Source organism: Pogona vitticeps, chromosome 1 (genome assembly GCF_051106095.1).
Source record: "Pogona vitticeps strain Pit_001003342236 chromosome 1, PviZW2.1, whole genome shotgun sequence".
NCBI classification, from domain to species: Eukaryota; Metazoa; Chordata; class Lepidosauria; order Squamata; family Agamidae; genus Pogona; species Pogona vitticeps.
The window spans coordinates 93,216,888-93,230,270 of NC_135783.1; the positions used below are offsets into that span (position 1 = coordinate 93,216,888).

The following is a 13,383-nucleotide window of genomic DNA, read 5'->3' on the forward strand; positions in this document are numbered from 1 at the left end:
CCAGGATTAAAATTTCATCCAAGGGGCACCAGACCTGCAATGTTTTTAGGAAGAATAGGTTGGTGACTTTTCCAGCTGTTTCCATTTTAACTGTGTTAACACCAAAAAGCTCAGTATTTGAGCTACTTTTCCCTACTCCTTATTTACTCAAGAGAGAGATGTCATTTGTAATTTAACTGTATATATTCTTTCAACTGGAAAGCAAAATAATAACTAAATTTGGGACTGCAAACCTGCCTGCATATAAAGGTATTCTTTTTTGAGAAGCAGCAATGAGAAGCCCTCAGCAATGAATAAGTCTAACATTGTCTGCTATATTTTTTTTAAAAAATGTGTCTCCTGTGTAAATAGAATTTCTTGGAACAGAAAAGCAATCTAGGTAAAATGTGGTACAAATCTAGTATTGCATTTTCTTGTGATCCGCATAAGCCTCTTCTAGTAGGGAATAGCATTTGACTCAGTGAAACTATAACCTACCACTGTTAATAAATTATTTATGTAAAACTAGACAATGCAATGATTGAGCTAAGTGGATTTCAACTCTGCATAAAGTACTAATATTCCTAAGAAATATTGATATTTGCCTTCCAACGACATCATTCAAACTAGCTGCTATGACTTCAACAAAATTTCTCTGTAGTCAGTAATGTTGAAGGCACCGGCAGTTGATATAGAGAAAGCAGAAAGAAGTAACTTATAAATAATGTGATTATAAATTTGATGGACTATAAAACTTTACTTGTATTTTATTATACTGCTCCATGGACATTCCCTGTGAAGTTTTGATGGGCATGTTATGACAGATGTGAATCTGTCATAACACTTGGGAAGGAGACACAAAATCTGCATTTAGTAGCATCCCAAAGTTTGTAGGAAGATTTTGTTTACTTTTGCAATGAAGGAAGCACAAATCATGATCCGATTCAGCTCTAACAGGCACCATTTAGCATATTGCTCTCCTGTGCAAGCGGTATTAGTCCTGGACTCACTAATTCCTCTGTGTCCTCTTCTCTGCTTTCACTTGCCAGATCCAGAGATTTCAAGATTCTGATTCCAGCTTTAAAACTCATCACAGTTCCCCTGTGATATTGAAATCTAAGGAACTGCAGTGTCTTAAAAAGAATTAGTGAGTAAACCAGATTATGTTACCATGATTTGAACCTGGTTGCTCTTACTGACTACACATCACAGGGTGTGAGTGGTTAAATGGAAAACTGGAATATGGCCAGCCTCCTTGTCTTTCAGATCTTCCCTGGAGACCATCCACAAGGGAAGAATAACCACCCAACAGCCACCTGGAGGAAATGTGTAGTCACCTCTGGTGGGGCCCTACTCTGAGTGGGTTGAGTCCCTGAGTATGACAGTAACAACAGTCTTTATAGACCTCTTACAACTCCATCTATGGTATGGTAAAATAAATGGACAATATGATTCAGAAGTCAGCTCTTCCATACATCCTCAGCATGTATATATATGCAATGTACCGTATTTTTCCATGTATAAAATGACACTTTTTTCTAAAATAGAGGAAAAAATGAGGGTCGTTTTATACATGGAGGGAGGCAGAGGTAAAGGAGAAGTCACATGTGCGCTCGGGCACCTCTTACTGCCCAATTGCCTCCTCCAGGGCTCACAGCTTGTCCCTTCCGGTGGCAGAGGCGGCAGCAGCAGGAGACGAAGACAGGCGCTTGGGCACCTCTTGCTGCTTCCTCCCCCACCCGCCAGATCACCTCCTCCAGTGGGACTGATGGGGCTCACCAGCAGCTCAAGTCTGCCTCGTCCCCTCCCGTGGCAGAGGCAAAGCAGCAGCAAGAGAGACAGAGGTGGAGGAACAGTTGCCCATTAACTGCTCCTTCACCTCCAGCAAGGGTCAAAATTAGGGGATTGTTTTAGACATTGGGGGGGGTCATATACATGGAAAAATACAGTATATATTGCAGAAACAGTAGCTCAGATGCATATGGACACTAGGGAGAAGATGAGTACCATATTGTCTTATGTTATGTCCCAAGAGGTCTCTGTTGAAATGATGTGTACTGCTATGATGCATCATAAAAACAGAGATAGACCTTGATATATATTAAAATGTTATTTATTCTCCCAACATATTTCAAATCTTGCAACAGATCTACACAAGGCAACCAGTATACTCCATTTAAATGATATCCTGAGACAGTAAGAGTGCAGAATTACAGCAGAGCAAACCAGCATTTTACAAGGCAATTCTAAAAATAGAGGTAGCCAAAACAAATAATTATAGCTTTGAAACTGGATTTTGGATCAGCTCCAAATTTCTGGAGGTTTGGGCAAAGAGGTTCCAAATTATGTTTTTTTTAAAATATAAAACTTTTATATACACCTATGAAGAAATCTTAAATGTCTCCAGATTTAAAATAGCTCATACAAATTGAAAAGACCAATCTTGCTTATCTTGAAAAAGAATGATTGCTATCCCCACTTTTTAAAAAAAATTGGAAAGAATCCAGGCTGCAGGTGCTGAAATGCTGATCCTCAAAAAAGTCTTTTCTAAAGGGTAAAACAGCCACAGGTAAAACAGGAACAGGCTTATCAGGAAGAGCATTCCAAAGTAGATACATTGTTGCAACTTCATGTCTTGAGATGTTTGGAAAGCAATGAAAAGTCACAGAAACAATCAAAAGAATGCTTTTCTTTAAAAAGTCAAGAAAAGCAGGCTAACTTTAAAGGAAGTAATGGAATGACATTCCTCCAAAAATGGAAATTTTACCCTGTATTGCCAAACAATGAGCTAATTTATTCTACTCTCTAAAATGCTGACATAGTTATTAGTTCATTGACTTAAGTGGTAAATTATAAATGTTTGGGATGTTCATTCACTTTTTATAAACTGTATAATGTAACACTTTTATTAACAGCATAACCAAAATTTTTTTTGAATAAATGTATCAGATCTCATACAGACTTTTAAATAAACAATGCGCTCCTGTCAGAGACTCAAACGATGAGCTAGTTTATTCTACTCTCAAGCATTTCTAATATGCAGCCATAAAGCTTCTCTTCTCATCAACCACTTTCATCAAACCTTCTTTTTAGATGTACAACATGATCTCTCTTTTTTTTCTCGGATGTAGCCATCAAGCATTATGGATGCTTCTGTGAACAGGGACAGATAGCAGTAGCACTTTTCTTCTTCATGCTTGCATTTCCAGCAACCCTGGAAAATGAGCTCTGCATGCTCATTTGCTCAATTTCATGCTTTTTCATGAGCAAATGAGCACCAGGAAATTATGTAATTCCATTGTCCTTGCCGGAATTATGAAGTTTCATCAGTCTGTTACTGATGAAGAAACAGTTAAAAGCTATCTTTAATAAAAAATAATGAGGATTTTGCAAGGAAATATATATAAATATATATGAAATAGCTTTCTACTGAATCAGATAATTTATCCATCTTGCCCAGCACCATCTTCTGTGACTGACAGAGGTTGCCCAGGTCTATTGATGTCCTTTTCCAATATCCTTTTTTTTAGGAGAAGAGATAGCAGGGACTAAACTTAGTGTCTTCTGCTTACAAGGCAGGTGATCTACACTGAGTTATATTTTTTCTTCTGCATTCCAGAAGGAGAAAGTGTATGTATATTATGTAATTGAATATCCATATTTCCTGTGAATTAAGGTGCCAGTGTGAGGGTGAAGCTAAAGAATGGCTTATACATGCACATTCTGTACCTGATTATGGCAACGTCAAGTGATGACTTGCAGACAAGAAAGATCAAATATCTATGAAATGCAAGCTTTTTGAAAACAGTCTCACACATTAAGTGGAGAAGAGGTACCAGATTGATAATATATCAAAATATGAATCAGCCTAGAAAGTGAGTACATATGTCTGTTCTAGACTCTCACCAACCCCAACTAAGTCTACATATAATGCCCCGAAAGTTTCTTTTTCATATTAAAAAGCTGTAACAAAAATGACATAGACTAGCTAGAGGGCTTTGTCTTTGTATATCATGTCACATCTACTTAGAAACGGCATGCCAAAATTGTGACCTGTTTCAAATGCACAGTGTGACCAAAGATCACTATCACAGCCCTGTTCATTCATTCTGTAATCCAGCATAATGAAAACTGTTGGAGGAGAGAGCCTAGTTCCACCCCGCCTTCAGCACTTTGCTCATGCTACCAGTGATACATCTTTGCTCATGCAATCAGTGATACATTTATGGAGGAGAGGTACTTGCTTGCATGTAAGCTCTATACATGAGAAAGAATCTTGACAAATGGCTCATGAATAGAGTCCATACATGAGCAGGGCCCTTCTCTTTTTCAGACATGTTGTTCAGTTCAGCAAAACAATGAGCAGAGGGCAAGACTAGCCTCCTTCCTCTATGTTACAAAATGGCCGAAGGTCTCCCTGGCATCACATAGTTGTGAGAAGATACCACTGCATTACCATTTATCCATCCAAGCCCCACTCCATCCACTGTTGATTGTGAGTGACAAGGAAAGTCTAATGACACTTTTAGGTGTGCATGTAATTGTTTCACTACAGTGGGGAGTCAAAAGAGAAGATATGTGTTAGTAGTTCATGTTTGCTTATAATGTGTAAAATACATCAAAGTAATACTGTTGTTTTCAGGAATTCAGTGACACTCTGCTTTAACACAGACAGACCATCACGTTCACATGCAGATGACTAATGCAAAGTCTCTGAATCTTACATAAATCTGCTGTGATCCTTCTCTTTTATGAGATAACAAGATTCCACTACTGATCTTTTTCTCTGATAATATATTATGAAATATATCTTCTTCACTCCTCCTTTCTCTGTATGTCAGTGGCTGAATTGCCTAGGCTGAAATGGCTGAATTATCTAGAGGATTATTGTAAGAAGGTTAATATGAACTTTCTAATGCGTTGAATTCAGTTCGTTGCTGTGACTTGCAGTGTGCCATTTCCAACTTTGTAGATTTTTGGTTTTGTTTTGTTTTGATTTTGTGAGTGAGTATGTGTGGAAAAATGGTCTGAGTTCAAACAATCATTAAGCACATGCTCCAGTGATTACCAGGATGACAACCCTGTCATATAAGAAAGTGAGCAACAATAGTTGCTATGGGTTTCCTAGCTCACCTAATCGGATTGCTTCAAAGCCTGTATAATTATTGTCATTAGGCTGAGTTTCAACTAGCATGACAGATTTATTTAAAAGCTAAAAATAATGCCCAACAGCAGATCGCTCTTCTATTATTTTCCCTGCCTTCAAAATGTCTGCACAGAGAGGCTCAGGGAACATGATTGTAAAAATGTTTCGAAATCAGTATAATATTTTGGAAATAGCCTGGTTGACCTAGTTCTGAGTTGTAATATGGGTAAGAGAGCTCACCGAGGGAGATGAAAGAATCCACCTTCTTTTACAATTGTTTTTCCTGCATCTCTTCAGGAGGCACATAGCTATGCAGGGCGCAAAGGAGGAGGAATTGCTTTGCAATTATATAAAGCTAGAAACATGTAGACAAAGATTTGGCTGGTGAATTGCTCCTTTGTGAAACCTGGCACCACCAGCTGCAAATTACCGGTTAGAACTCCCTGGACCAAAGTCCCCGACATTAATAAAACAAAAATAATTTTGTGTATCCAAACATTTGAGTTTGCTGCCAAAGTTTAGGGATTCCTTAAGGAAATGAGGAGGAATGATATAGTTTGTTGAACATGAGGGCAGGAAGTATGTTTCTTTCCTCCACAGAGGTAATGAACATGCAAAACCACAGTCCTATGCAAAGCTATATGGGAGTCTGCTCTTACCTCATTTTTTTCATGAGTAGAACAGGAATCACAGAAGCTGGTTACAGGTTGCAGCTAACTGGCAAAGTATCAAGTATGTGTGTTGGGCATGATGTGCATTACCTTATGAACTTACTGTGCTGGCTTTCTTCTACATGAGAAACAAAAGGATTGTCTCGAAAGCTGTTGGGGACATCTGGCTACTATTTTAGGCAGAGCAGAAGAAAGATGGGAACTAATTCTCTCTCTCTCTCTCTCACACACACACACACACACACCTACCTACCTATACCTACCTACCTACCTACCTACCTACCTACCTACCTACCTACCTACCTACCTACCTACCTACCTACCTACCTACCTACCTACCTACCTACCTACCTACCTACCTACCTACCTACCTACCTACCTCTCTTTGGGATTTGAAACAGTAGTGAATACTGAGAAAGTCTGGTGGTGATGTTGGTGACAGACCTGCAAGTATAATTCCAGTAGTCCTACAAGAGCAATATAGACCCAGATGTAAGTCCTCCCACTTGTAATTTTTAAAAAAGCAAAACCAAGGAATGTTGTTTGAAGAAATGCCTAATTGGCTCATTACATTCTGGGATCTGAATAATAGACTATAATGGGAACAACCTTTCATGCCCCTATTCTTACCACTTGTTATCGCACCATGAACTAGAACAGGAAGAAATGGGAACACACTTGTCAGAACCTCCCCATGGCATTAGGACAAACACTGAATTTGGTATTTTAAATAAATCAGAGGCTAACTATTGTGGGAAGGAGACTTCTAAAAGATTCAGAGATTGCTTCTTGGATTTCTGTTTTCTGTTCATGATGCTTCTATTTAATTACAGCATAGTTCATTACTGCAGGCTCTTTTCTGATTGAGTCTTCATAATCCTGCTCTGCTTTATGGCCTCCATGGATTTCATATTGTCAAGAATCTACCTACTCACTATGATTGTTAAGCATAAGCACTGTATGAAGGAACAACATAGCTTTAAAAACAAGTGCCCTTGGTATTTATGCAGACAAAATATCAAAAGATGTTACAAAACAGGGAAATAAAAACCCACTGTGTTTGTGTGATCAACTGTCTTTGTTACCAAGCTGTCTCCTGTTTAGTTTGAGTGAAGCATCACTTGCTTTCAGTGCAAAATGCACTGCAATCTTCAATTTTATCTGCACTTTAGATTTCAGTGTGTTTACAATGAACAGAAGCAGAAGCCGCAACTCCTTCCATTGTGAGAATAGTTCTTGTTTTGTTCTGTAGTTCTATATGACAACTTCATCAAACTTTGATGATAATTTATGCTGTTAATCCATTAAGTTGATTTTATGGCAGGAACACAACTAGTCCCCATTTGTGCAAAGCCTAAAGTCTCCTTCAGACCTCTACTGAGGGGGTGATTTTGATACCCAACCATTTTTATGGCTGACCTTGAGGCGAATTCAGTTTGGTAATTTATGGCAATACCATCTAGGAAGACCCATTTGCAAGATTCACTGTCATTTAATGCTAAACGATGGTTCCTGACTCCAAAGACAATCTTGAGTTCCTGACAGGGCAATCCAGCAGAAAATATGGCCTGACTGCCCAGGTGTCCTTTCCAATTATCTGGAGCAGAAATTAATACTTTTAAAAGCTGCTAGTTTTTGAAGGGTTATCACAATTTATTCCAGTGCTTTCTTTTGCACATTATGATGAATTGGTTTATTACGTTGCTATTTTCCATGTCAGCTTTTTAGGAGATTGAGCTGTAATGTTGAAGCATTAGAGAGAATGGCAAACATATTATTTTACAGTTGGGTGATGTATTTCCTGTAGCAAAGTGTGCTCTATTTTTAATAACATGTAATTTTATGTTCTCCAATACTGCTGTCAAGTGTTATTTATTTTCGTGTATTAGGGAAAACTTTCTTTTAAAATGTTAAGAATGATTTGGATAAATTTTAATATTAGATACTAGGAATCGACAAGTATCTTAGAATCACAGAATGATATACTTGGATGGGACCTATAAAGTCATCAATTCCTGCTCAATGCAGGAATCCAAAACAATGTATATCTGACAGATGGTTATTTTTCTCTGGAATGTCTCTAGTGTTGGAGCACTCACCATCTCTTGAGGTAATTAGTTCCATTGTACTGCTCAAAGAGTTAGGAAGATTTTCCTGATACTCAACTAAAATCTGTCTTCTTGTAACTTGAACCTATCTTAAGCCCATTATTACATGTCTTGCAGTCTGGGATTAACAAGAACAGATCCTGCTCCTCCTCTCTATAATGATCTTTCACGTATTTGATAAGTACTATCATATCTCCTCTCAGTCTTTTTTTTAATGGCTCAATTTGCCTAGTTCTTTCAGTCTTTCCTCATAGAGCTTGATTTCCAGCCCTTAATCATTTTTGTTGCCCTCCTCTGAACTTGTTCCAATTCACTTGTATCCTTCTTGAAGTGCAGTGTCCAGAACTGGACAGAGTACTTGAGATGAGGCCTAACCAGTGCTACATCCTTATTTCATCCTTGGGGAAGACAGCATAACCGGCGAGTTCATGGATCTTCCCAGCAAATTTCAGTTTCTGTCCCACACAGTTGTGTGTCTCCTACTACAACTACTCTCCTCATCTTCGTTTTGTAGGGTGCGGCTTCAGTGACTTTGTTGGTTGAGCTTCAGCCTTTCTCATGTCCTCCCATGGGGTTTCCTGTATGTCTTCCTCCACATGCAGTCTGCCAGATTCCTCTTCAACTATCTGAAAGTGGTTTTGCAGTTCACTGGTGAAGGGTGCCTTCTCTTTCTTTTGCTCCTAGGTGTGTCTCTTTTCCAATATGCTTCTTCCGCTGTGTTTGTTTGCTCCTGCTTTGTCTTTCTGTTTTTCCACCTCCAGTGCCTCCCTTGGCTGCTACTGCTTAAGAGCTCTGTCAATATACTTTTCACTTTCTCTCATGGCCTTAAGCACTGTCACTCATTTCTTCAGTTCTTCCACTTTTTCTTCAAGCAGTGCTACCAACTTGCACTTGCTGCATGTGTACATTGTGTTGTTCTCTGGCATGAAGACAAACATTGCATACAGTTTTCAGGTCAACATCACAAAAATGTCTCTTCCCTACATAATTCCTGTTACCTGTACACACACACACACACACACACACACACACACACACACACACACACACACACACACACACACACACACACACACACACACACACACACACACACACACACACACACACACACACACACACACACACACACACACACACACACACACAAAATTCTCTGCCTTTGTCTTCTTGGTCTACCCTTTTCTTTTGTCTCTTCCTCCAGTAAACCCTTTCTTTACCACAACTGTCCCCCATCATACTCCTGTCAGTTAGCTATCTCCATTTGCTTGCTCCGGACACTCACTCCCTGGGATCTGTCTTAGTATTAAGACATAAGACATAAGACATAAGAAATTTATTTGTCATTGCGCTCACAAGTGGGCTCTGTTAAGATTCAGCACAGAGAAGAGTTGTATTAAAAAAGATATATAATTATAGCTATATTAGATGTATAATAAGCATCATCAACATTGAAAATTTGGACATTCTTAATTGCTTTTTCAACAGTAATTTATTATCTCGAGCTGTTCCAGAGTTAATAAATATTCTATATTTAAGATCAAAAGGGGAAATCGTTCTCTAGTAAAACATGTTCTAACCTAGAACATTTATCCTCCTACATGGGCCCTAAACATTCTTGGTATTTACTTATATATTCATTGATCCATAGTAGAGATGAGGACGACTCACCATTTTGGTGAGTCGTCCCGCTTCGTGAGTCATCAAAAGTTGACGACTCACGAAACACAAAGTTGCCGCCATGAAGCGATGAATAACAAAATTATTCATCAATTCGTGAGGAGGTTATTTAAAAAACACCCCTGCTGCCCCCCTTCCTATTGCAAACCCCACCACCACCATTCTGCCTACTGGCCGCCGATCAGCTGATCAGCAGCAATAGGCAGCCACCCCCTCACAGCCGCCAAACCTCACAGCCTACTCCCACCCCCTTTCTCTCCCTACCTTAGCCCCACCCTACGCCCACTGACACCTCCTTACCTTAATGGCCACTGCCGAGGTCGCCTTCTGTCCTCCCAGCCATGGCATGTAAAAAGGGAGGCTGTCTGACCTTTGCAAAGATGGCAGCTGCAGGTTGCCTACACTAAATGAAACTGCAGCCGCCATCTTTACAAAGGGTAGACAATCTCCTTTTTACATGCCATGACTGGGAGGACCTCAGCAGTGGCCATTAGGGCAAGGGGGTGTTGGTGGGGATGGTGGGGCTAAGGTAGAGAGAGGAATGGGTGGGTGGGGTAGGCTGGGGGGTTGTGTGGCTGGGGGGATTAACTGCTGATCAGCTGATGAGCAGCTGGTAGGCAGAATGGTGTGTGTGTGTTTTGGAATACGAAGGACACAAAAAAGGATAAATAGTCTTCCCTATTTGTGGAACCCATGAATATGAAGGGGTGAATATTTAACTAATTGACTATTTTCATTGAAAAAGCCAATCTGTTTTTATATTCGTCACCATCTCTAATCCATAGGGTCCCTTCCAGTTCTGAAGTTCTAAGAAAATGATGCTAATCTTGTGTCTGTGACAATGTCAGTTTTCTGTAAATGTTCTTGGCTTTCTAGAGCAGAATGAACGTTTGAATAGGAGCTGCTGTTGTTAAACAGATGATTTTATACATGGTAGCCATAATCCTGTTTGTGCAGCTTCATGGGTGTGAGACTGATGATGTCATCAGGCAAGGACTTTGCATCTGATCTCAGTGGTGAATATTTTCTAGCATTAAAGTTTCCCCTCTTCATTCCTGAGGATCCCAAAGTCTTTCAGAGTTTGGAGGGGATCTCTAAGGGACTTTAGGGGAGGGGACAGAAAACTTTTAATTAAAGATTAAAGTCCATCTGTAACTAATGACACCATTATCCTTATGTATATGGAGCTGTACAAAAAGATTACAGCTATAGTTGTAAATATTAAGTATATCTAGTGAATAACAAGAGCTTGTGTCTGAATGTTATCTATATTATAGATACACAGTCCAGTAGTGCCCTGGATTGTTTTTTATTAGAACACTTATTATACACAAATTATTGGACATTGTAATATACCATATTTTTTAATGCATAAGATGATACTTTTGTCTAAAATCTTTAGATTAAAAATTGAGGGTTGTCTTATACACGGAAATAAGGAGCAGAAGGCAAGGATAAAAGTGCTTTGATTCCTGCTTTCCACCTCCACTTTCTTGCAAAGATAGTGCTTTCCCCCTCCACTTTCTTCGCAAGAATGTGAAGGGTTTAGCAGTATATCATTATAATGCAAAATGAATTAACTTAAAACTAGGGGTTTTCTAGACACAGATTTATCAAAATATTTTATTGTGCATGTATGTCATGCTTCCATTTCACATAATTAAATAAAAGTCCTTTTAAAAAACAAACAACAAAAACATAGGGCTGAAGTGGTTTAGCACTATATCAATATAGTCCTGAAGTTTCTAAGTTATGAAAGGAGAAATCATCACTTAAAATTACAGTTTCAGAGAGAAGATTCCCCCCCCCAATTTTTTGTGCATGTATTTCATACAACCATTGCATATATTTCTTGATACATTCCTCTTTTTTTTTAAAAAAAAATAACTACAGTGTTGAAATATTTATCAATATATCAGTAAAGCACAAACTTTTTCCAACTATAAACTGATGTAGAGGTAAGATTACAGCAAAGAAAAAAATCCTATAAAGGAAAGTTATTGTAGTAGTGACGGTAATCAGGATGGAAAAGGCTTCACTCCCACACCATGCCCCACTGAATAGCTCTTGATCTATATTCTCAAGACATATAAGATGATATAATGATATAATGTGATCAGAAAGGACGTGGTGGCGCCACGGGTTAAACTGCAGAAGCCTTTGTGCTGCAGGGTCACAAGACCAACAGTCGTAAGATCAAATCCACACAATGGAGTGAGCTCCCGTTGCTTGTCCCAGCTCCTGTCAACCTAGCAGTTTGAAAGCATGTAAAAATGCAAGTAGATAAATAGGTACCACCATGATGGGAAGGTAACGGCATTTCGTGTCTAGTTGCACTGGCCATGTGACCACGGAAACTGTCTATGGACAAACGCTGGCTCTATGACTTGGAGATGGGGATGACATGACTGGACTAAATGTCAAGGGGAACCTTTACTTTTTTAATGTGATCAGAAAAACTGAGATACTTGTTTCCTGTAGTTATGGGATTGAAAATGGCTATCTAAATAGTCTCTGCATCTCAGTGAAGTTAGTTCCCATCTGACCTGCTGGCCTCTTACGAGGTGCCATCGAGGGTCACTCATTAAACAGACAGACAGACAGACAGACAGACAGACAGACAGACACACACACACACACACAGAGAGAGTGACAGAGACAGTGACAGAGACAGAGAGAGATAGAGAGAGACAGAGAGATGTGAAATAGCCATTAGAAAGTTAATTCACAGAAAAATTGGGCTCTAGTTGAAAGAAGAAAATACTTTACAATAAAAGGAAGACATATGTAGATTTAATATTCTGGGCTTCATTCCAAAGATCTATTCTTTTTGTGCTGGTATGAAAAATAACAGCAAGGTCTCATTAGGATTAACCTATAACTTTTTGTAAGATTCCATTTACCCACAGAAAACAGTCTTTTTGAAATAGTAACAATTATAATAATTGTTCTTTTTTTAAAAATGAATTTTATTAAATATATATATTCACATATACATTCTTATATGTTATGCCCTTCTTCCCTCCCACCATCCCATTCCCATGGCAAAGTCATATCAAAATTCTTAGAAATCTTTTAAGGGAAAATTATAAATATCTTCAAAGTGCCGTATTTTCCCGTGTATAAGATGCCCTCAAGTACAAGGGAAACCCCCCACTTTTCAGACCCAAAATTAAGAAATCTACATGGAGCGTAGAAAGTGGAGGGGAAAAGCAGGGATCAAAGTGCTGCAGGATCACTTTGATCCCTGCTTTCCCCTTAGTTTTTGATATATATATTTTTAAAAATGGGCGGAATTGAATCAATAGCTATCTGCAACAGAAAAATAGAATACATTTACAACAAACATTTTAGTAAAGTCTCCTATCCAAACCTGTAGTTTATATACCGAAGCATACAGTGGATGTGCAGGAATAAGGAATAAAATGGCATGTAAAGGGCAGAGAAAAAGATGGTGAAATTGGCCAGAGGAGGAGGATGGGTAACAAGGTCGAGGATAATGCAGAGATACTAAAATGATTCTAAAATGCAATATCCTGGACTAAAAGAAATATAGATGTGTGAATCATACAACCAATAAGATCACTGACTATGCCTTTGAGGGAGTATCAATCAATGTGGAACAATCACCCTGTTTGATTGTGCCCGTGTCTCTCCCCTGAACTCTGGGGGAGATGTGTTCTGGTATGTAAATATCACTCCTCCATCCAAGTCAGGTTAGGTATTACCAAAGGCCAGCCTAATAGCTTGGCACCACATATGAAAAATAATTCCCACAAGAACCTCTCCCCCCCTCCCT

At 38.9% G+C, this 13,383-nt stretch overlaps 1 protein-coding gene across 3 annotated transcripts in view; it reads left to right on the top strand.

Annotated features, from left to right (window-relative positions):
- The window catches only part of HS3ST5 (heparan sulfate-glucosamine 3-sulfotransferase 5), a 244,445-nt gene that overhangs the window by 127,185 nt on the left and 103,877 nt on the right, over window positions 1-13,383 (top strand). Inside the window, exon 3 of one of the 3 annotated variants that reach the window (XM_072997633.2) lies at window positions 1,029-1,126. The exons of the other annotated variants lie outside the window; for them this stretch is intronic. The gene's annotated coding sequence lies outside the window, so the exon portion shown is untranslated. The remainder of the gene's footprint in view (window positions 1-1,028; window positions 1,127-13,383) is intronic. 3 annotated transcript variants of the gene reach the window in all.